This window comes from Ursus americanus, chromosome 13 (genome assembly GCF_024610735.1).
Source record: "Ursus americanus isolate L20-20 chromosome 13, mUrsAme1.1.p, whole genome shotgun sequence".
Taxonomy (NCBI): domain Eukaryota; kingdom Metazoa; phylum Chordata; class Mammalia; order Carnivora; family Ursidae; genus Ursus; species Ursus americanus.
The window spans coordinates 41,518,836-41,543,299 of NC_142139.1; the positions used below are offsets into that span (position 1 = coordinate 41,518,836).

The 24,464-nt window shown below is 45.9% G+C and overlaps 1 protein-coding gene across 4 annotated transcripts in view; it reads left to right on the forward strand.

Annotated features, from left to right (window-relative positions):
* Positions 1-24,464, forward strand: part of TRIM2 (tripartite motif containing 2) — a 116,295-nt gene that overhangs the window by 16,586 nt on the left and 75,245 nt on the right. Inside the window, exon 1 of one of the 4 annotated variants that reach the window (XM_045798791.2) lies at positions 4,051-4,399. The exons of 2 other annotated variants lie outside the window; for them this stretch is intronic. The gene's annotated coding sequence lies outside the window, so the exon portion shown is untranslated. Of the gene's footprint in view, positions 1-4,050; positions 4,400-24,464 lie in introns of those variants that run through there. One more of the 4 variants, XM_045798790.2, reaches the window with a different exon arrangement.

Sequence of the window (24,464 nt, forward strand, 5' to 3'; positions counted from 1 at the left end):
TTCTTTCTTTCTTTCTTTCTTTCTTTCTTTCTTCTTTCTTTCTTTCATGACTTTATTCATTTGAGACGGACAGACACCAAGAGAGAGCATGAGCAGGGGGAGAGGCAGAGGGAGAGCCAGAGGGAGAGGGAGAGGGAGAGGGAGAAGCAGACTCCCCTCTGAGCCGGGAACCCTGCACAGGGCTCTATCCCAGGACCTGGAGATCATGACCTGAGCCGAAGGCAAACCCTTAACCATCTGAGCCACCCAGGCGCCCTTAAATAAATCTTTAAAATAAAATAGAATGTGCAAAAGATTTCAACGGACATTTCTTCAAAGAAGATACACAAATGGCCGATAAGCACATGAAAAGATACTCAGCATTATTAGTCATTAGGGAAATGCCTAGCTAAACCACAATGAATACCACTTCACACCCACTAGGAAACTGGAACCCTCGTACATTGCCAGCGGTAATATAAAATGATGTAACTGATTTGGAAAACAGTCTGGCAGTTCCTCAAAATTTTAAACACAGAATTATCCTATGACCCAGCAACTCTACTCTTAGGAATATCCAAGAGAAATGAAAATACATGTCCAAACAAAAAACCGTACTCATGTGTTCATAGCAGCCTTATTCACACTGGCCAAAGAGTGGAAACAATCCACACGTCCATCAACTGATGAATGGATAAACAAAATGTGGTCTATTCATACAATGGAATATTATTTGCCACTAAAAAGGAATGAAGTACTGGAACGTGTTGCAGTATGGATAATCCTTGGAAAAAATTTGCTAAGTGAAAGGAGCAAAACACAAAAGGCTGCAAATTGTATGATTCCATGTATATAAAATGTCCAGAATAAGCGAATCCTTAGAGATAGAAAGTGGATTAGTGGTCACCAGGGGCTGAGAGGAGGGGGGAATGGGGAGTGACCACTAGTGTGCATGAGATTTCTTTCTGGGGTGATGAAAATGTTCTGGAATTAGATAGTGATGACGGTTGCACAGCTTTGTGAATATACTAAAAACCACTGAATTGTACACTTAAATAGATGAATTTTATAGTATGTGAATTTTATCTAGATAAAACTATTCTATTCAAAAAGAAGGATATTGGGGTACCTGGGGGGCTTAGTTGGTTGGGCGTCCGCTTTAAGCTCAGGTCGTGATCCCAGGGTCCTGGGATTGAGCCCCACGTCGGGCTCCCTGATCAGCGGGGAGCCTGCTTCTCCCTTTCCCTCTGCTCGTGCTGTCTCCTGCTATCTCTCTCCGTCTCTCAAATAAATAAATAAAATCTTTAAAAAAGTAAATGAAAAAGAAGAATACTAAGTGGCTCAGAGAATCTCCAAGAAATCTAGAGAATCAGGCTCGGAGGCTACTCAGCTGAGAGTAATACCTAAATTAGACCATTGGATGGTTCCAGAATGAGCCCTAGTTCTGCTCCTCTGAACACAGCCACCACAGACCCTGTGGTGGACCTTCGCCCCTGTGGGCCCTCAGGGTCCATGTCACTCTGCCAGGTCCTACCACCAGACAGAAAATGGCTTCTCTGGGGTCTGTTGTCTCTTATTGCCTTCATCCCAACTGAAGTCTAATGTCTATCCATCTGATTGCCAGAGTCCACATCACAGTTTCAAGCCCTACCTGCAAGGGAAGCTGAGAAAGCAGGATGTGGTGTGGGAGGCGAGACTCAAACAAATGTCTGCTATCCCACACTTCTCTCAATGGGTTTGCCTGGACAATGGTTTTAAAGTCATAAAATGTTGGAGTTAAGTGGGCCCTTTGAAGTTCATCTACTAGTCCGGCCATTTGATCCCATGATTGCAACAACCCAAAAGCAATAGGCAATTTCTAACTTTATCTTTCCTGGCTTTTTAAGCATGTGGCAGTGTTAAATACTCCTTTTTAAAAACATGCCCCTTCCCTGTGTGTGGGTCATCCCTCATGGACCTTTCCATCAGTTTTTCTCAGTTTCCACCCAGAGCTGCTCTCTGCGCCTGCTTAAAGCTGGTGTTTCTCCTCATCAACATGTTCAGTCCTGCTCCGAATAACTCAGTCCAAATTGTGTGAATGTCGTGGGTTAAATGGTGTCCCCCTGAAACTCGTAGGTTGAAGTCTTAACCGGCACTACCTCAGAATGTTACCTTATATGGAAATAAGGTCATTTCCAGATAGGAAATAAAAATAAGGACAGATGTAATTAATTAAAATGAGATCACCCTGGAGTAGGGTGGGCCCCTAATCCAATATGACTGGTGTCCTGACAGAAAGGGGAAATGTGGACACCCTCCCGCAGGGAGAGTACTATGTGAAGATTGTGGTTATGATGCCACAAGCCAAGGAACTACACAAGCCAAGGAACTACCCGAAGCGAGGAGAGAGTCCTGGAACAGATTCTTGCCTGGCACTGTCAGATAGATCATGGTTCTGCTGATACCCTGGTCTTGGATATCTAGCCTCCAGAAGCGTGAGACAATACATTTCTGTTGTCGAAGCCACTCAGTTTGTGGAACTTTGTTATGGCAGCCTAGCAAACGAAGTGAATTGTTTTCTACTCCTGTATTTACCTTCTGCTTAAAGGTGGACAACTCTTGAATTTGCATTCTAGTCCATAACACCGGAACTGCCTTACAGATCCAAGGGGCTGTCTTGCCTGCTGGGATATCTGCATGTGGATATCCTACAAAAGCCATACGGTCAACTTGCCTAAACTCAGCTCATCGTTTCTCTGGTCCCACTTGCTCCCCCTTCATTTCTCTGTCTTGGCAGAGGGTACTCTCCATCCACATGCGTGCACATGCGTGTCAGAACCTGGCTGAGAGCCTCCAGCTCGACTCTCCTCCTTGTTCCCAGGCACCACATCCTAACGGTTTCGCCTCTCTCACGTCTTTAGAGTCCTTCCCATCTGTCCTTGCCCACCTCCACCCCCTTCCTAGGCTGTCTTCCTTCCATTTACCTTCCTCAGTAATCTGTCCAAAACACAAAGGTTCCCATAGCTTCCAAAGGTCAAATCCCAGACTTTAGCAGATGAAACCTTAGAGGTCTGACTCCATAATCATATCTCTCACCTCTGTTTCTCTCACCTGTTTTCTGCAGCCATACAGAAGTTCAGATCCTCCCCCTGCCTCTCTCTCTACATTCTGCCTGATGCCTGCTCAGTTTTCAAAACTCAAATGCAGCCTCCTGTGGGAAGCCTTCCTTGATTTCTAGCATGATTGCAAACCTGCTTCTATGTTCCCTTAACCCTCTGGGCGTACACTCTATCATAGCAATTTCTCCATGCGCTGAAATTGTTGGTGTCCTCCACTCACCCCCCCCCCCACCGCTCCCCAATAGTAAGGCGCTTTAGAGTACAGACTGCAGGCTTTTTCCAACTTTCTCTTTTCAGCCTAGTGCCTGGCACATGGGAGGCACGCATGAACGTTTCTAGAAGGAATGGAGAAAGTCGGGGGTGGGGAGTGGGGAGAGACTTCCGACCCCAACCTATTTTACAGAATAAACAATAATTCCCTAAGAGGTAGTAATTTCTCATCATTTTCAGTGCTGATTGTGTCGCAGTTGACTCATTGTCAGAATTTACTAAAGTAAACGCAGAGGCTTTTTCCTGTCTCACATTCAGGCGTCGTGACTGCTTTCAATAGTATAAACTGTCCTGTAATGGACGCTGGCCCTTTTCAGTTCTCTCAGCCTCATCAAACAAGTCATTTCCCCGGGAGGGACAGAGTTTGCATTTGTGTTTACAGGACTGGCAGGGAGGACGGGCTTGCCGGACTAGACCTGCAAACCGAGCCAACCCCCCTCCCCTGCCCCCCTGGGCTGCGATTGGCCCTTCGCCGGAGGCTGGGCGCAGGAGCCTTTAGTCATCGCACTGGGAAACCTTTCTGGAACTGAGCACCCACTTGCGTGTTGTTCGCCTGCTCTTTGTGCGGGGATTAGCTGCGGTGCGGGGTTTGGGAATGCTGCGAGGGCTGGGCAACACGTAATCCAGGATTTGCCTGTGCCTCGCGGCTTATGGAAAACAGATGTCTGTCCGCCCTGCGCCTCGGCACAGAATGGAAATGACCAACCAGAGAGCCTTGCGGAGCCGGGGACCCCGAGCGAAGGGCCTCCAGCGTCCAGCTGGGAGGCAGCTTTCCTCCCGCTCGGCTGTTTCGGCCACCTCAGCCCGGCTCTCGGAGCACATCAGGCGGTGAAGCAACTCCACCTCCAGGCACGGCTCCGGGAGGAGCGGGCGCGGAGGAGCGCGCCGGCCGAGGTCGCCTGCCGCCGCCGGGGCCGCGCGCGAGCAAACCCCGGCCCGGGAGGGGACCGCCGCCCGAGCCGAGGCGGAGCCGCCGCCCGCCGCCCGCCGCCCGCCTCCGGCCGCCGCCCGCCGGCGCGCCAGTTCTCCGCCGAGCGAGTCGCCCACAGGCAGTAAGTCAGCGCCGGGGCTGGGGCGGCGCGGCCCGGTCCACCTGAGCCTTGGGCTCCGGGCCAGGTCCGGACGGACTGCGGTGTGGGCAGCCTGTCGCGAATCCGCTTCCGGATCCTTCCCGCGGTGCTGCGACGCCGGGCCGGAGCGGGCGCCGGTGAGGACGCGCGGCTGCCGGCGCTGTCAGCCCGGGCCGCGGAAGTGCTAAGCCTCGACGAGGCGTCGCACTCGGGCCCGGGCTGGCCCAGGTCCCCCGGGGACCGGGCCCCTCCGCCCTGCCTGCGGTATCTGTGCACAGCTTCGGAAGTGAAGCTGTTAACGTCGTTTTGCACCGAGGGGGAAAAGTGGATATTCTGCGATCTTAAAAGCGGTTGCTTTAATAATTTTAAAAAGATGGGTTTCCTCTCCCTCTTAAATTTGGGTCGTGTTGCAAAACTACTCAGATTTCCTTTCTATTAGCTTCCGTGGGGCTCTAGTTCATGCTACAGCTCTAGCTAATTAGAGAAGGGAGATGTTGATTTTTGAGGGTTTGCAGGATGGATATGATTTATTTTTGATGGATATGATTTATTTTGAAAATGCATGCCCCATGGTGAAAACCCGCATGTTGCTGACAAATTGGGGTGGAGAGAAAGGTTTGTCGCATGAAACGCCTGTCAGATTCAAAGCATTCTGGGAACCCCAAATTTGTTTCCACCTGTAATCCAACCCCATAGAGCAACTGGTAGCATTTTTACCCCTCCACTCCCCCAGGAAATCACCAGCTTTAAATTATGAAACAGAGACAGCTTTAGATTCAAATGCTTTTTACACAGTTAATTTTAAAGTCCTTAGAGTTCCAGACATCCAAAGATGAGGTTAGCCCCTAGTGAAAGAGGCATTATTGTTCTTGTGGCCTATGCACACCAGTGCTTTTTTTCACTAGACAATTTTTGACCTATAAAAATGGAGACTAATTTTTCCATCAATATTTTTAGAATGTGGTTATGGGATTGATGCACCATAACTTGTATTTCCAGGTTCCTTCACCAGGGGATGGGAGGAAGGACTGTGCCTGGGTCACTACCTCCTGGCCCTACTTGACCTCTAGTTTCAGATTTCCACTTGATTTCACCCTTAACAGATGTAATACCTGCCCTTCAGCTGAAAGAGACAAAAGAGCAGGAATGATTCAGAACACTTTGACTGTCACAACCTCAACCAACGAGGCAAAGAATTTGATTGAATTTTTTATGACGCACATTATGTTTCCTTCCTCTGCAAACGTAGGTACATTTAGCAATTAAGGATCAATTTAAAAACAACCAAAAACCTCTGCCTTCCTCCTCTCTTAAGGTAAATTGGGATTTGGCTGAGTTGGGCAAGGCCACATAGATTAGTGGATGTCTTCACGGTGAGATAACTCAGTCATACTCTGGACTCGGTGGAGGGTTAACACCACACCTCACTCACCTTCATATGTGCACATTCTTTTCCTTGTGCTCTCACTTTTCTTTCTACCCTTTTCTACACTATTCCTTTCAGGTACATACCATGACTCTATTTTGGATCATGGAATATATCATTACCTTCAGTGTCAAGGTTTGTTTAATGACAGTGTTCCTTATTAGTATTCTCAGATTTCCCCAAGTCCTGTCTTATTTTCCTGGAAAATTCTATGTTTATTAAATCCTCCATTGGAAATTCCACTGTATCTTTCAAAAGTAAACACGGCATCTACATCTTGAATTGTTTTTCTTGCATTATCATTTTAATGCTGTCTTCCATGGTTTCCTGATTGTCTGGTCAGCTTGTCATTTCTGCTTTGTCTTGGAACACTAGTGGAAGGAACTTCTCATAAGGCGCTGAATATAAATGGGGTAGGGAGTCTTTCTGAGAATTAACAGCATAGATTCTGACCTTTTCTTTGGTCTGCCCTTGGGTTGAATTCTGTCCTTTGAATTTCTGTCCGCTGACTACACTAGAAAGAGCTGGATATTTACCTTGGGGCTCAGGAGTGATCTGTTTATTGGCCTTTTCAGAGCGGCTGTAATTCACTACTCTCCAAGTGCTGCTTGGTGAGAATTTGCCTGTTGAGTGGAAATAAACCAATCGGGTAATACAGTAATGCCCAAGGAACCTTTGAAAATGCCATCCTGAAATCCTGGGGCGATAACAATGTCAGAACTCTCTCCTCTCACCACTCCACTAAAAATGACACTGCTCGCTGCACACCAAATCTATCCCTAAAGACAATTTTTAGCTTGATTTGTTCAGTCTCTAAAAGTTTATGCTGGCAGGTACTGGCAAGACGCTTTCGATGCCGCCGCTAATGATGTGGGTAGGAACAATGACTGTTTTCTTTTGGGTTTCTTTTCTTTTTTTTTTTTTAAAGATTTTATTTATTTATTCTACAGAGATAGAGACAGCCAGCGAGAGAGGGAACACAAGCAGGGGGAGTGGGAGAGGAAGAAGCAGGCTCATAGCGGAGGAGCCTGATGTGGGGCTCGATCCCATAACGCCGGGATCACGCCCTGAGCCGAAGGCAGACGCTTAACCGCTGTGCCACCCAGGCGCCCCTCTTTTGGGTTTCATGAGAAGATAGATTCCTGGATGTCCGTTTGAGAAGCCTCTCTGAGACTGTTATCTTAAAAGCCTGGGTCAAGGGGTGCTGGGGTGGCTTAGTCGGTGAAGCACCGGATTCTTGGTTTCAGGTCAGGCCATGATCTCAGGGTCCTGAGTTAGAGCTCCACGCTCAGCGTGGAATCTGCTTGAGATCCTTTCTCTCCCTCTGCCTTCACTCATGCTCTCTCTCAAAATAAATAAATAAACTCTTAAAAAAAAAAAAAAACTCGAGTCAAGGCTGAGGTACAGTCATGCTCTGTTATCAACATTTTTTGTGCCCTTATATATTAGACCTTGAGACTGACCTGCTGGATGGAAAGTCTAAATAAGCTCCTGCAAGTCTGTGAGTTTAGTTCATTATTTTCTCTGGAAGACAACAGAAGGTCTTTGATTCGGATAGAATTTGGTCTTAGAAGAACTGACAAGTGCCCCTCTGAGATAAACAAGAAGAGGGGAAGCGAAGGGGAGGAAATCTAGTGACAATGAACCACTGTGTACTACCCGCTCGGCTTTTATGTGTTTTTTGAGAATTTAGTGGAAATCAAACCTCAGAAACTGCGCTTTCATGGGCAAATATTTTGTCATACGAATGCTGGTTCTTTCCTGTGGAAAACTATCATTTTTGCATATCCTGCCTGTGAATCTCATCTTAATCCTTGAACAGAAATATCCCCTCCCTAGAATTTTCACTACATGGTTCTTTTTCTGAACATACTGGATGTCTGGATGCAATTCATATAGGCAGGAGGGCTGGCCAGGAAGATTAGGATGTGTCCTCGACGCAAACAAAAACACTGTCTGTCAGCGTCTTTATTAACTTAGGACCGTTTAGAAGTGCTCCGATAGCAGCTATGGCTTCTGCCTTAGCTGCAGGAAAACGAAGGAACCTAAGAAGTGCAAACTTCTGGAACCAGAGCAGTTTGTAGAAATATGGTGGAGGCACTTGGAATTCTGGGAGGTGATTCACCTTTTAAATCACTATCTCCTTATTGTAAACGATTTCCAAGTTTCAGAATGTTTGCTGTTTGGGGGATGTCTTGTTTAGCTTAAACATGGTCACTGGTTTAAACCAAAATATCGAGAGAGGCATAAAATTTTGCTGACCGGCTTATCTCCCGTTAGGGAAAGGTCTAGCACTTTAGGACTCTCATTACCAACCTTCAGGGATGATGATTTTGAGGACCAGGAAGTAAAGCAACTGGAAAATGTTTCCGATTAAGACTCCTGAAAAGAGAGATCTGACGTGAGATCAAAAATGTGAAGGACTAGACCCATTTTTGTTTCAGATTATTCTGTCCAATCAGGTAGAAGAAAGGAAAGATGTTTTCAAGCCCAGTCTGTCAGCTAACAGGATTATTGGACACATATTACATTTCAAGCCCCCTGCGTTATGACCTGAAAGGTACAATCGAGTAAAAGGCGGCCATCCGCCTTGGAAGCAATTTCAAGCCTCGGTGGTAACTTTAGACATTAGTGGGCAGCCTCCTCCCACCTGTGCACTGAGTTCCTCACCTTGGAAGGTAGGTCCAAGGCTGTGGGAGGACCCTTTTTAATAGTTAACTACAACCACTTCCTGAGGGAATCAGGTAGAGGGGTAGGGAGGGGGGAGTTGAGAGGGCCACCTCCATTCTGGGGGTAAATTCCCCTTGCCATGGGCTTTGCTTCCATTGGCAGAGAAAGTTGTGTCCTTGTCTCTTTCAGCACAATGTGGGTGAAATGACACTTGCTACATAATTCCAAGACCCCTATTCGATGCATGCCACTGTTCCTAGAACGTTTCTTCCCTAGCCACCGAGCAGTTCTGCAGGGACCAGGCTAGCACCCAAATGACCCACGATGCGGGCATTCCTGGAGGGTAAATGATATGTATCCTTGAACCTCACCTAAGGACATGAGATCAGGTCTCTTTAATCATGAAAATAACTTTGCAGACTAAACAAAGACAGAACTGTCTCTTTTGCTAACCACGTGTGATTTATTTAAATTAGTGTTACACGTTCAACAATGGTGTCAGAGCTAGATTATAAAACTGCCTAAAAGAATGAGTTTTCTGGGCCTTTGCATAGGGATAGAACAAGGCATTAGCCGCATTGAATAGGATTTGCATCTTGTTAGCTTGCCTGCGTGTCCTCGACTACTGGACACAATGGGAGTGTGCACGTCTATCTTTGTAGCTGGGCAGTCGGCCGTACTTATGATTCTGCTCTGCTGGGAATTAAAATAGAGAACTCGAGGCATGAGGAGTGGGGGGGAGGGGGACAAAAGAGGTAGGAATTTGTAGGATACTCAAAAGAAGGGGAGCTTGGGGTCAATCTGATACCACCCCCCCTTTTTTTTGCTGTACTTTTCATCTCCGTGACTTAATTATTTTATAAGCGGAAGTGGTGTTGTAATTCAAAATCAGTGTACAGTTGGCCTCAGCAACAGCACAGGCTACCTCGGTGTTTAGTAATCTCCACGGTGTTGGCAAGGGAATCGTCTCCATGCAGCATTGTGCCAGCTGGCTCCCCTTTATCGCTCAGCCCATGTTCAGAGTTTCCTTTCCTTCACTCACTCCGTGCATTGGATTCTGTTAGGAAAGGCAAAAATAATTACCATTTTAGTCAAAGGAGGAGATTAGAAAAATGAAGCTCTTAGGAAATGTTAGCATTTCTTGGCTACCCCCTTATTTAGCATGGCCAATCAGAGGTCATCCCAAGGAAAGTGGATAAAAAGGTACTCGAATGGGCTGAATGCTCGTGTCTTGATTGCTGCAGAAAACAAATGGCAAAAAATTCAGGGCCTTTCTCTTCTAAATCTCAGCCAATAATGCAGCCGCTGATCAAAACCAAATTTCATAGTTATAAAATGTGGCCTCCAGATTCCCGGTACCATTAAAAAGAATTCTTTACAAAGCTCTTTCCGTTTGAGAGAAGCAATGAATGCTTCATCAGTCTGATGGGCCACACACTCTACAACAAATGAGCCTTAAATAGGAAATCCTCTCTTTTGCCTCAGGTCACACGGAAGCCACACAGTCACCTTGCCTGATGAGGTGATATGACAGGTGCCATTTGCTTAGAGGAAGGATGAGAAGTTAATTGCACTCTTGTTGCTATTTTTCCCTATTTTTGGCTATTAAGTAGCAATTACCCTTGGAGTGTCCTTCATCCCTTTCCTCCTCAAACCTCTCAATCCAGAAACCTAAAGTACAAAGTAATTGATGCCCGAAGGCTAAAATCCATACAAAGCTGCCAAACCACCCACAAAAACAACATGAAAAAAATTAGAAGCCCAGAAAGGGAAGAGGTGGGAGTGAAGGGTGTGGGGGCCCTGGGCAAAGTGCCCCTTCCGCTTGGGACATTTACTCCAGTATCTCCACTTCAGCTACAGATCCCAGAAGAAATTTTTTTTTTAAGATTTTTTTTTTTTTAATTTATTTATTCGACAGAGATAGAGACAGCCAGCAAGAGAGGGAACACAAGCAGGGGGAGTGGGAGAGGAAGAAGCAGCCTCATAGCGGAGGAGCCTGATGTGGGGCTCGATCCCATAACGCCAGGATCACGCCCTGAGCCGAAGGCAGATGCTTAACCACTGTGCCACCCAGGCGCCCCCACAGAAGAAATTTTTAACACAATTTCATTGAGAGAAAAAAAAAACAGATTTCTCAGGGATTTCCTCGACAAGGATCTTACTTGTGGTCCACGTACGTTGTTTTGCTTCAACAAAGATTCTGAATTTTTGCTAAGCATCTATCACAGATCGAATTCATCCTACTTTCTAAAAAGCCTTTACATGTCAAGAATGGGAAATCCTTAAGAATTTGCTTTGACTACTTAAAGCAGTTTCTGTCCTAGGAGGAAGGCAGATTTATGGGGTTATGAAATTCTCAATTCCATCTGCATGGGAGCTGGTTTTCATTTGTAACGCAGTACAAAATATTCTTGGCATGTTGGGGGCTTATTCCACACAGAATAAGCTCCATGCTAGAACTAAGTCTACATAGAACTAAATTTCTTTTCCTAGACTTTTTTTTTCCTAAGCCATTTTCTCTTCACCTAGTCCCTTGGATAAATGCACTCACCAAAGTGCTGCCAGATCTGTCTATGACTAGGTTAGTCTTCAATCTTCATTATTTAGCCATTCTGCTAGTATCTGTTGATGGGTGATGGGGGGGGGGGGGATGGACGGACAGGAATTCACCAGTGACCAGAGGAAGGGAGCCATTCTAGGTGGAGACACTCAGTTCTCCAGCTTGTGTCCTAGATCTATTTTCTTTTCTTTTTTTAAAAAAATATTTATTTGAGAGAGAGGGAGAGAGAGAGAGGGTAAGCACATTGGGGGGGGGGCAGGGAGCAGCAGACTGCCCGCTGAGCAGGGAGCCCAAAATGGGGCTCGATCCCAGGACACCAGGATCATGACCTGAGCTGAAAGCAGACACCCAACCGACTAAGCCACCCAGGCACCACCCCCCCGCGCCTCATTTCCAGTCCCTAGAGATCCAGGGCTCAGCTTTCTGAATGTTACACATAATCTCTGCTATAATACTTATGTACTTTACTTGGCATGTTGTATTTGGTGTCTGCAACTTAAGAATGATCACTTGATTCACTCGAAATCACTGGCCAGTGTATAAAGTTCATGGGACAAATACCGAAGGTGAAGTAAAAGAAAAAGTTACTGGCACCCCTTTAAAATAGAAACATTTAAATTTAAAAACAACAACACGTCCAAATTCATATGGCTGGTTTTGTAGGGAAGGTTTGGGGGTTTTAGGATGTGAATACTAACCAAACACTTAGAGTCTGTATACTACTAAATCTCATCCTCACTGGAAGTTGGAGCGAGGGTTTGGCTCTTCCTGTTTCAATATGCTCATGGGAGGAACCATATTGGAATTCTAAATTGACAGAGATTAGCTTGCTTTTTGTATTGCAGGCCCATGTAGCAATTCTTGGTTAACTTTCAGTCTTAAAGCCGGTAGAATACAATGACCAAAGCAAAACAACACATTAAACTCTTGAATTAGTCATACTGTATTATCTTGTGGATTTATTGTACCAGAGCTGATTACATCAGGGCCTGTCTGTTATTTCTTCCAAAAGTCTGGGATCCTGCATGCTTTAGGTAGATTGAGGTGACTGTATGCTATCTATCTTTTATTTAGGAAGATAACCCTGCTGACCCACCAGGATGTGCTTTGCAGCTTTCCCCATCCTTCCTCTCACTCTGTATTAGTCATGAAAATTATTGGTCCCTGTGCCATGAATCTAGAAGAAGAACCATCTCGCTTGGCTCACGGGCATGATTTCATTAGCATAGCCACTAACTAGCTGAGCTAAATTGGCCCTGAGATGATAATAATGATTTAATCTCATGTTTGAGCACATCTTTACCTTTTAATAACCACTTCCACATAAATTATTCCATCTTACCAATGACTCTGAGAGATAACATTTTAGAGATGAGGAAACCAAGACTCTAAGAAGTCCAGTGACTTTTCCAGTAAAGGAGGAGTTAGGACTCCCATCTACGATGTCCTTCTCACTAAACCAAAATGCGCAGTAAAACTCAATTGGATGACATACGATAAAATAATACAAAAATTATGGGAAGCTCTAGATGAAAGGATGTTTTATCGAGGAAGCAAATTTAGGAAGGGGTCTAGAAAAGTGGTTTCCAGTAGAGAATAGTCACTTAGAATTTCACTCTAAACCTGAGAATACCACACAAAAAGTCATGAGGGAGCTACGTAAACAAGACATAATCGAGTGTCAACTTATATGATATAGACGAGAAGTACAATGACAATTCAGAGAAGAGAGAGAAAAACATAGGTTGAGAAATCAGGGACAGTGTAAATAAGAAAGAGGGATGAAAGAGCTTAAAGAATGTCGAGATTTAGATGGAAGAGAGAAGTGGGTAGGGCATGATAGACTGGGAACATCCCAAGAAAGAGTACAGAGCCATAGTCCAGGTGGAAATGAGCAGGGAGACGCCTCTGATTGGAGGAGGGACTGACCAGTAGGTCTAGGTAGGGAAGTCTTGGGAATTGAGGTTGAAGAGAGAGGATGGGGCCACACCAGAGAGGATCTGTAGTGCCAGACAGAGAAAGGTGAACTGCTATTTGGGTGCTGTAGTGTGTGGGCAGGGTAGGTTCCTTCTGAGGGCTGTGAGGGAGACTCTGTTGTGCCTCTCTCCTGACTTCTGGTGGCCTCACGCATTCCTTGGCTTGGAGGGGCTGTTCTCCTTGTGTCTTCACATTGTCTTCCTTGTACGTATGTCTCTGTGTGCAATGTCCCTTTTTATAAGGACACCAGTCATGCTGCATTAGGACCCACCCTAATGATCTCATTTGAACTTGATTACCTTTATGAAGACCTATTTCCAAATAAGGCCACATTCTTAGCTATTGGGGGCTTCAACATATCTTTTTCAGGGGGACAAATTCAGCCCATACCAGAGCCTTTAAAGAGTATTGAGCTGCAGAGTAAGAGGGAGAAAGGTTGTTTAAGTAAAGATGTCCTATCAAGAGAACTCAGAACACGCTGCGAGGAAGGAAGGGAGCCATGGGCTCGGAGTGGAGGATGGAGAGAGAGTAGGTAAAAATCTGCCGACATTTTAAAGGAAGAGTTGAAAAGATTAAAGTAGTTGCAATGCTAATACATTATAAGCCGAGAACGGGACAGTTTACTGAGCACTCTACCTCCTTCGGTCTTGATGACGCAGAAGGCTAACTGGTGTCTCCGGGCTTTCTGGTCTGGGAGAAGGACCGGTGGGGAAGTCATCGGCACCAGTGAGGGCAGCTGCCAAAGGGAGCATGTGAGGTGGGGACAGAGCCGAGGGCAGATGTCCCCAGGAACCATGTGTCCTCTCTTGAGGCATAGATTTGGGGAGTCACATGCATTCGAGCGATCCTTTGGGCCTTGGGAGTGGGGAGATCTCTGAGGGAGAGAAGTTAGAGAAAGCAGTGAGCTTTCTATTTTGGCACATTCCCAGAGTTAGAGGATTACGAGTGAGCCAAAGCAACATTTAAAGAGGCAGAGGAGAAACTGTCAAGTTCTCTACCTCCAAAGCTGAAGAGAAAGACGGTTTCATGTGGACGTTTCGGCATCAGGAGCCACAGGAAGGTGGGAGGAGAACAGGAAGAGAACTGGCTGGGGACCAACTGTGGGGAAGACTATGGGTTTATCAACTATGGGCAGTGAGTGGAAGGAGAAAGTGTCAGGGAGAGGGAGGGAGGGAGAGGACGGCCTTCACAGGGTGGCAGGATGGCAAGGAAAGGGTCAGGGGGCTTTTATTTTGCAGCTGTATTTTTGAGATACGGTTTATGTAGAGTAGTGCCACCCCTCCGAGTGTTGGATTCTGGGAGCTGTGACAACGCACCAGCATCAAGACAGAGAACAGTTACGTCACCCCCATCATTCCTTCGTGCTGAGGGGCTTTTCTAGAGGCTACTCATGTGTGGTCGAAGCCAGAGGGGAGGGGAACCCTGCTAAAGGAGAAAGTGATGATGCTAAAGAGGGAAGGAAGGGTTAACTCAGGGAGTGAGGCCCCAGGGAGGTGAGAGGAGGCAGATGGGCCACTCAGAAGGCGTTAGTGCCAGTGAAAAGGAACATTTCTCCTCTTCCCGTGAGGTGGAAGGAAGGACGAACATGTACATTTAGGGTAGGGGGGTAAATTCCTTGAGCCCTGCCAACAAAACCGTTTCCTGCTGAGCAAGATGTTAAATGTCATATTCCATAACTTCCGCCTTGGCAGTATTATTTCCTATTGCAATTACTGTCCGCAGGAATTACATCAAAGTGGAGGCCAGACCCATGGCTGCTGTCCTTTGGGCCGTGTGCCCAAAGCCTGCTGCCATGTAATCCTGTAGCAATTGTAGGACCAACACTTCAACGTTCTCCAAAGTTAAGGGCATCTGCATCTTTTCCGGTTCCCTACAGTGGAAAAACTTGGCAGCAAAAATGGCTTCCATCCCCATAAAAGCGAGTGACAGCCGTAAATGACTCACTGCTGACGAGCCAGCTTCCACAGACGTGTCCTCCGGGCATGATTTGGTGGAAGAGATTCGCTTCTCATCTTGTTCTGCTTTTAACTTAAAATCACCCTGAAGTGAATTTCCCTCCTCACGTCTGTGATGTCACTTACATCGCCTCATCCTCGCTGTCCCACTGCCATCCCCCGAGTCAGGGGTGGGAGTCAGGAGGGTGTTCAAGAGCAGTGCTCCAACTGTGGGTTTCAAGAGAGCGTTGGGAATCAAGCTGTGGGCTGTAACCAGCCTACTTCAAAAGTGAAATAGAATAAGAAACAGCAGAGGGCTCAGTGTGATCTCATGCAACTTATGTTTCAGGGAAGTATATATATATATCTGTACTGAACGGCAACAGAAAATATGGCTGTACTGTGGATCACAGGCACAAACATTTGGCAAGTGAAGGTGTAGAAGTGTATGGGTCCTCTACCAATAATGTGGCCCTAGGCAGGGTACTGAACGTCCTTGGGGCTTGGTTAGATCCACAGTCTGTAAAATGGGGATAAGAACAGTACCTATCTCACATGGTTGTTGAAAGGATTAAAGAGAAAATGCATGAAAAGCATTATGGACCGCGCCTGGGTGGCTCAGAGGTTAAGCATCTGCCTTCGGCTCGGGTCATGATCTCAGGGTCCTGGGATCGAGGTCCGCATCAGGCTTCCTGCTCAGTGGGAAGTCTGCTTCTCCTGCTCCCTCTGCCCCTCCTCCTGCTCATGCTCTCTCTCATTCTCTCTCACTGTCTCTCAAATAAATAAATACTTTTTTAAAAAGCATTATGGACTGCACCTGGTTAGTGGTCAATGCTTATTATTACAATCTTTTCCTGCCCAAATTTCCAGCTCAAATCTTTCTTTCTTTCTTTCTTTCTTTCTTTCTTTCTTTCTTTCTTTCTTTCTTTTTCTTTTCTTTTCTTTCTTTCAGATTTTATTTATTTATTTGACAGAGAGAGAGACAGCCAGTGAGAGAGGGAACACAAGCAGGGGGAGTGGGAGAGGAAGAAGCAGGCTCCCCGTGGAGAAGGGAGTCCAGTGCGGGGCTCAATCCCAGGACCCTGGGATCACGCCCTGAGCCGAAGGCAGACACTTAACAACTGAGCCACCCAGGAGCCCCCAAATCTTTGTTTCTTACCTAGACCTTTCTTCTGAGCCTAGAACTGTGAACCCAGCAACCCATTTGACATCTCCGCATGGTGGTCCCACAGTCATTTCCAGCTCAACATATCCAAACTTGAACTCAACTCGTCCCCACTTTTTGTCTCCAGTCCTCACCACCCCATTCCCCCTCCTGCCTCCGAGCATGCAGGCCCCTCTGCTGCTCCTCCTGAATTCACTTTTCTCTGGGGGTGGGGTGTGGCCCTTCGCCCCCCACCGAGGTTGTCTGAGCATCATCTTACTAATGCTTCTCGTAGAGAATTCTAAGCTTGGGTCACCATCATCAAACGCTTGATTAGTGAAATTCTGCCCCCAGTCTTGCCCCGTTCACCACACCTCGCTGTCGTGTTTCTAAGTCTTCAGGGGCTCTCAGAGCTTTCAGGTCAAAGTTCCTACCTTCAGCCTACAGAGCAAGGCCCATCATGGCCTGGCCTCTGCCTGCCTCTCCACCCTCATCTCTTGCCCCCAGCCTTGTCCTGCACACCATTGTGATCCCAAACAGCCTGTGGTTGGTCTTCCCCCTGCTGACACACATACCTTCAGGCTTCCTCTGCCTGGAATGCCTGTTCCACCTTTCCCTGTATGGCTAACTCTTACTTGGCCTTCGTGGCTCAAGACTGATGCTCAAGGCAAAGAGACTTAGGTTTGAGTCCCCTAATCAATAGTTAGTAGCCATGCGATTCTGAGAAGTGAGTTTCTGAAGCAGTCGATGTCAGTGTGTGGATCTGTAAAATGGGAATCACAATGCCGTGCTCATAGAGTTGTGAGACTTAAATGAACGATCATGGGTAAAGAACAGTGTCTGACACATAGTGAATAAGTACTTCATAAATAAATGGTTGACTATTATTTTCTTTATAATAGTCATTTTTAATTTTAAAAAAAGGCTCAGCTCACTTCCTTCTGCGCCGGAGCTCCTGACAGACCTGAATGTGTCAGGCTGTTCAAGAGCTGAGTTGTTTGTCCCGACTGACTCTCCTTCCCTCTCTTCTTCCCTCGACCAACCCCTACCTGTCCCTCAAGACTCAACCCAAGGGTCGCCTCCTTGGGGACTCTTCGCAACCTCCTGGGCTCCCAGGGTTGTCTTACGCCATCAGAGTTCTTGGCTGCCTGAACAGTGATACGCTCTTACCCCCCAGAGTCCAGGTCTCCTGAGGGCTCCATGCCTCGTTTGTTGCTGCATACCAGGCTCCCTCAGTGCGTGCAGATGCCTGACACATAGTACCCGCTGAATAAATGTTTCACTGATAAATGAATGAGCAAACTCTGGTAATCACTTCCTTACTGGTGCCCCTGCTTTCTCTCTTTCAAGAAACTTATCCTGTTCATTGCAACCAAATTCATTCTCTGAAAGTAGAGTTCTGTCGCTCACCTGTGCTTCTCAAATTTTGCTGTCAGTCACTCTAACACTGGCAGTTAGGGCCCTCTACAAGATGGCTTCTATTTAGTGTTCCAGCCTTTTCTTCTATTTTCCCCAGATCTTGTATCTTATGCAAAACTAGGCTGTTTTCACTCCCTTTGTGCCTATCCACACTGTCTCTTTCTGCGTGGAAACACCTATCATCTTAACTGCCTACTGTTCACCCACTCATCTTCACCTGTCACAGTCCCATGACCTTGGAAATCCCCTCACATGCTACCACACAACAATTCCAGAAGCTTTTTGATCCTTTTTCTGTCTTTTTTAAAGATTTTGTTTTTAAATAATCTCTACATCCAACATGGGGCTGGAACTTACAACCCGAGATCAAGAGTCACATGCTCTGCGGACTAGGCCAGCCACACCTTGATCCATTCTCTAAACAAACAAAAGTAGGTTTCCTCAATCCTCCTTTGCACCCTATACAACCTGCCATGAACTTCTCTCCTGAAGAAAGATCGCCCTTTATCTACCAACTTACTTACATACTTATTTTTTTTTTTTAAGATTTTATTTATTTATTTGACAGAGAGAGACAGCCAGCGAGAGAGGGAACACAAGCAGGGGGAGTGGGAGAGGAAGAAGCAGGCTCATAGCGGAGGAGCCTGATGTGGGACTCGATCCCGGTACGCCAGGATCACGCCCTGAGCCGAAGGCAGACGCTTTAACGACTGCGCTACCCAGGCGCCCCTTACATACTTATTTTTGATGACAAGTTCCTGACTCTAAGGATTGTGACTTAAATGTCTTTGTAAACCTAACGGCATCTAGAATATTGTTACTTATTGCTTCTCACAAGTGTTTGAGGAAATGAGCAGAACTGAATATCAGTTAAATCTGGTTCTCCTTTCTGCTTGCCTATTTAACTTCTAGGGGCTGAGGTAGGAAGAATTAGGTTTTAACTCTTGCTTTTTGACTCTTTTTTTTTTTTAAAGATTTTATTTATTTATTCGACAGAGATAGAGACAGCCAGTGAGAGAGGGAACACAAGCAGGGGGAGTGGGAGAGGAAGAAGCAGGCTCATAGTGGAGGAGCCCGATGTGGGGCTCGATCCCACAACGCCGGGATCACGCCCGGAGCCGAAGGCAGACGCTTAACCGCTGTGCCACCCAGGCGCCCCTGCTTTTTGACTCTTAAGTATTTTTCATTAACTTTACATTGACATCATGCTGTAAACGCATTGTATTAGGTGTTCAATAAGCATGTTTAATGGATTGAAGTTTAATTAGTAGTTTGTTTTCTTTTTTTTTTTTTTAAGATTTTATTCATTTATTTGACTGCCCACTCAGCAGGGAGTGTCTTTGTCTCACTGTCTCTCTGCCTCTCCCCCCACTCTCTCGCTCTCTCTTAAATACATAAATAAATCTTTAAAAAAAAAAAAAAACCAAAACCAAAACACCGGAAGCATCCAAACAATGGAATTGTTTTCAAAGGATTTTTCATCCAATTTTTTAAAATCATGCCAGTGTAATGATTGCAGAATGTTTACTCTAAGGAACAGCGTGAGTGGTAATGTGTGGTCTACAGCAGCACATGACTGGTTGCAACAGCACGATGCACTGACTACAAGGGAAGCTGGATTCAGCGGACCGCTTCACCAACATCATGGCAGGCTTACTGTCAGTGCCATGTTGGGTCGTTCTTGGTCATTTACATGTTTCGGTGGGTATCAGCTATGCTAAGACATTGAGTTTCAATTACACATAGAACATGTTACTTGCTAAAGCACCCTTTTCAATTACCGTGCTGGTTTTTTTTTTTTTTAAGATTTTATTTATTTATTTATTTATTTATTTATTTATTTATTTATTTATTTATTTGAGAGAGAGAAAGAGATAGTGAGAGAGAGCACAAGCTGGCAGGAGAGGGAGAAACAGGCTCCCAGCTGAGCAGGGAGCCCAACGCTGGGCTCAATCCCAGGACCCTGAGATCATGACCTGAGCTGAAGGCAGATGCTTAACTGAATGAGCCCCCCAGGCATCCCCAGTGTGCTGTTTTAGAGTTAAGAAAACTAAGCTTCAGAAACATTATTAATCCAAAACAGATTTTTGGATAAATACTCTTCTCTTGTTTCTAATAAGGCTGTTTTTTCAATCTCGGTTTTATTCAAACCAGTAACTCCTCTCTTGCAAAATTGCCTTGAGAACAAAATGGGGTATTTAACACAGAACCTGGTATAAAGTAGGTACTAAATAAATGTGAGTTCCCTTCCTCTTCATAGACCGTGAACCAAAATGGGGAAAAAATAATATTCATAGAATAAATGGCTGATATTTACTGAGGACTTACGTATATGTAGACCCTGCTATATCCAGAGAGAAAAAGACAGGTAAGATGTAGGCCAAGAGCTCATTCTCTCGTAGGAGAGGCAGACATTTAAACCAGTAATTACTGCAGAGCGTGGTAAGTACAACAGTAGAAGCATATATAAGCGTTGCTGGTAACTCGAAGGAGGGATGAATATCTTGCCTGAGTAAAAGGACTATCAGGAGAGTTTTCAAAATAGAGGTGATGCATCAATTGAATCTGTAGCAAAAGAAGAAAGGATTGGGTTCCAGGCAGAGGGAAAACAGGTATAATGGCACAAAGGTTTAAAAAACAGAGGAAGGAAAGTAACTGAGGACTCTCTGGAGGCCTAGAATGAGTGCATCTTAAATTCTTTAAGGAAGACTTGTTGAAGGACAAGCCTGGAGCCAACAAGATAGCAATTCCAGCTCCAACTGTACGTGTTGGAGCTGCCGGGCTTAAGTGTCCCATGGTTGGTCACGGAGTCTCAGTGTATCCAGGGATCGAAAGTGGTTTGGATGCTCTAGTCATGGCCTGGAGGCCCAGAAGATGGGCTCACAGGGGCAGAAGAGGGCCAGCGCCTCTTGTACAAAACCCCAGAGACTCCTTGTAATGCACCGAATGTTTGATCCATCTCCCACATGTTGAAGCCCTAAGCCCAATGGGATGGTATTCAGAGATGAGGCTTTGGGGAGATAATTCGGGTTTAATGAAGTCATGATGGGGCCCTCATTGATGGGATTAGTGCTCAGTCTCCCTAGTTAGAAAATAACTCGGCTTTGATAGAATTGTGTTGGCGATTTTATCTTAAAGATAGCTCTCTTTCTCTTTTTGCTTTTCTGTTATTCTCTTTAAAGCTGTTCCTTTCTGATGAGGGGAAAAAAGTATCTCCTTATTTGTAATTATCAAAGAATGCAATCGCCATAAAACTGCTTTGAATTCCCTTGAGTGCAAAACCACATTGTTCACATGATTGTTGCATGAAAGTGGAAAGAATGAGTGTCATAGAGAGGTGGTCTGCACCTCATCTTTTCTCTTGTTTTCTCTTTGCCTTCCTCTTTTCTCTGAAAAACATGACTTTTATCAGGGAGTAGTTCCCTTGTTCATCTTGGGCTTAATTAGAAGCAAAATTTTAGAGCAGCATTAAATGTCTATGCACGGTGGCACCTGAACTTTCCACAGGGGTAGGGAGAATCACTAAAAGCTGCCTATCATGCCCCTAATTCCTTATTTGGCTTATGTGCAAAAGATTAGTACTGCCAAACTGCACATTAGGTTCGCTAAACTATTTTTGAAACTGTTTTCCTTTAATACTACTGCAAATACTCAGGCCAAGCAATAAAAAAGACGAGACCCAACATCTTATTTGATAGTGTTTTCTTGCCAGTATGTTTTTAGATTCCCCATTTGAAGGAAGAGGTTTTACATTGTAGTTTGAACTACTTCAAAACTACATGTTTGTATAAGTGGTAAGTATTTTTCTCTTACTTAAAAAAAAGAATATCAAATAACTTTTAATACTTAGATTATCTTTCCCCACCGTGAAAGGACTTAGTCTAGGAATAAATAGTGTCCTATCTTGTGTGGCTTCTATTATCCGTGGGAGGCTCCCACCCAGGCTGCTAGGACTCTACGTATTGCTAAGAGCTCACTGATTCAGAAGTCATGAAGAAGCAAGAGTGAATTACAGAATATGTAAACAGCTATTTATTTTTCTTACTCCCAGTGTTTACGCTAACCCAATAACCATGTGAACGTGTTATAATACATATCTTAATGGCTGGATAAAAACATTCTCGGTAAGTAGTGTTGAAAATCTCTTGCTGCAGACTACATCTAACTGTTAGGTGGGTTGTGCTGTCCTGATAATCTTGCTTACCTGGCAACCTAGATAAAGAGGTAAACCAAGGCAAGCTCAAATGACCAGAACTTGAATTAATTCAGGAATAGCCGAGGAATTGCAATTCCAGAAACACAGGCTGGGCTGTATTTCTGGGCAAGGAGTGCAAAGAGGGGGAAGTCCAGCCAGAGTCGAAGCAGTAAGTTCATTGGCTTGAGGATGGGGAGAGACTCTTGGCAGATGTGCACTGGTCAGGAGATAGGACTTGGCCTTCTGGAAGGCAGGCATTAACCGGAAATCAGTCGCTCAGTTCTTAAGTTCCGCTCTTCTGAGGACCGTGTGTGAGATTCTCCATCCCATAGCCTCCGGCTCCATCTTAGATTGAAATCCTCTCGCACACCATTTCCCTAACAGATTCCCTCCACAAATCCAGCTCACAGGTACCTTTCGCTGAGGTTCAGTCATAACAGGTAGTGTGGAAGGTGTGTCGTCTGAGGACGTGGCCGGCGAGCCTGTGCTCTCCAGGGGGTGTTGGTCGCACAGCCCGGGGTAATGTCCCGGCAGGCCTGACGCTCAGTCATTCTTCAGCACCCACTGTCGGAAGCCACGTGCCAAGACCGCATGGGAGCCACATCGTCACTGGGCTGTGACCCTGCCCTGTGGGGTTTACAGGTTGGTGAGGAAGCAGCTCTAACCAAGGCAGCAAATAGATATGTCATTACACACTGTGACAATTGTCCGGAAGGACTCAAATACTGTGGAGTGCTAAGTAACAAAGGGGGCACTTAGGATAGAAGGGGCAGGGAGGGCCTCAGAGAGGAGGCAGCCTTTGGGCAGAGAGCTAAGGGAACAGGGGCAGCCTTGCAGCAGGACCTCCGGGCTGGGGCCAAGTGTGAGGGCGCAAAGTACCCTGAAAACTGGTGCCTTTCTCATGATTTCGCCATTTACCAACAAAAGGCAACCTCTCTTCCTGAGTATAAGAGCTCAGAATTTGTACTTAAGGTAATGGGTCGACTGATTCTTGAAAAGCCAGAAACAGTGGAGAGAGAGAATGATGGAGGGAAGAACAGGATGCAGAAGCCACGGGAAGTCTGGATGAAGGTCCCAGAATGCTGCTAAGAAAGCCTTATTAGAACAAATAGAAAAACAGAAATAAACCCTGGTTTTATAAAGAATAAGCTTTATGAGCAAGACGGAATTATGGCTGGATTCTTCCATTCCCATTCCTGGGGACAAACAAACATGTGTTAATAGCTTTTTAAAAATAGAATGGAAATTCTACTGAGGCCCATCAGGGAACAGGAAAGAGAAGGGCCCCGAAGGTGCCGGCCATCTGATGCCAACAAGGCAGGTCTTTTGAGTAACTCCTTGTGCTTTTATCACTTTACCCTACTCTCAGATTTGACTAGATTGAAGGGCTTCACACACAGTCCTAGCAGTCTGTACAACTGCTTAGTGCCTTCCAGTCTTCTGTGTTTATTTTGGTGTCAGATTTTTATTGTCAAGGTCATTCTGAAGATCTGCAGCTTCTGAATGAGGCAAAGTTGGTAAATAGCCTTGGTCTGTTATGTCTTATATCTTTTTTTTTTTTTCTTTCTATTCCCTGGAGGCTGCCCTTCTGTGAATCCCCCTCAAACAGGATGTCGTGGTTTATTTTTTCCCTGCCCTTTGCCATGTGGACAGCCAGAGTCTTAACCTTTTAGTCCTCTCAGGCTTTGTGGTGGGTTCCTGTTTCTCTGCTATCTTGGGACCTCCTGCCTTTTGACTGTGATGCTTGCGTATTCATACCCTTGAAACCATTAACTCTTCAAGCAGACCAGCTGTGCTCGGAGGGCTCTTTGTTATTTCCTCAATATAGTTTTCTATTTTCATCGAGCAAGACCTATGCTTGTATTTCCAGTCATTTCTGTTGAACTAACGCAGGCCTAACGAACCCCGCACAGCCTGCAAAGACCGCCAGCTCCCCAGGCCGGCCTGTGAAGACAGGGCAGTGGCACAGATGGAGAGAGGCACTCGCTCGGAGTCAGGCCTAGTTGTGTGGCACTGGGGGAGTCACCTCACCTCCCCAGACTTGTTTCTTTGTCTACAAAATGGTGATGAGACAGGATCTGGCCACAGAGGTCCAGGTGTTCTGCAGAGAGGCATGGTGGGGGGTGGAGGTGGGGAAGACAGCAAAGTGAGAGGTGAGCGTGGTGGCAGGGTCCCCAGGACCAGGCCCAATTGTTTGGAGAAAGTATTTTGTGGCTTCAAAACCATGCGACTCTATCATCTCTCTCTATGGTTCTTTGCAACTTTAAATACCTCAGATTGTATGAAAGGATGAGAGTGTTGTGCCTTCCTGCGTCTAGACTGCTGGGGAGGCTCTACGTGAGCAAGAAGGGAAGTGGATTCAGAGACTGCCCGGGGGCTGGGGTAGTCAACTGAGTCTCCCATGGGATTAGAAAGTAATGGAGTTTATGCTCTAGATTCGGTTGTTGGTCTGAGACAGAAGATCCATACGAAAGCGGGGTGGCTCCTATCCCTTTGGAGAGTACCCGTGCCACGCCATGGGGTTGGGTCAAGATGAAAGACGATAGCAGGTTCTTTGAACTTAGGCTTGTGCTTCTTGCTGGGTAGGGAAGGAACACTGGGTGCCGTTGGGTATATCCTGGCCACGGTCCCTTGCCAGATCCCAGCTCCTCACTTTTTCCTTTCTCAACAAGTCCTGCTTTCTTTCTACATCAGATAGCAGTTAAAACAAAGAGGCAATTCT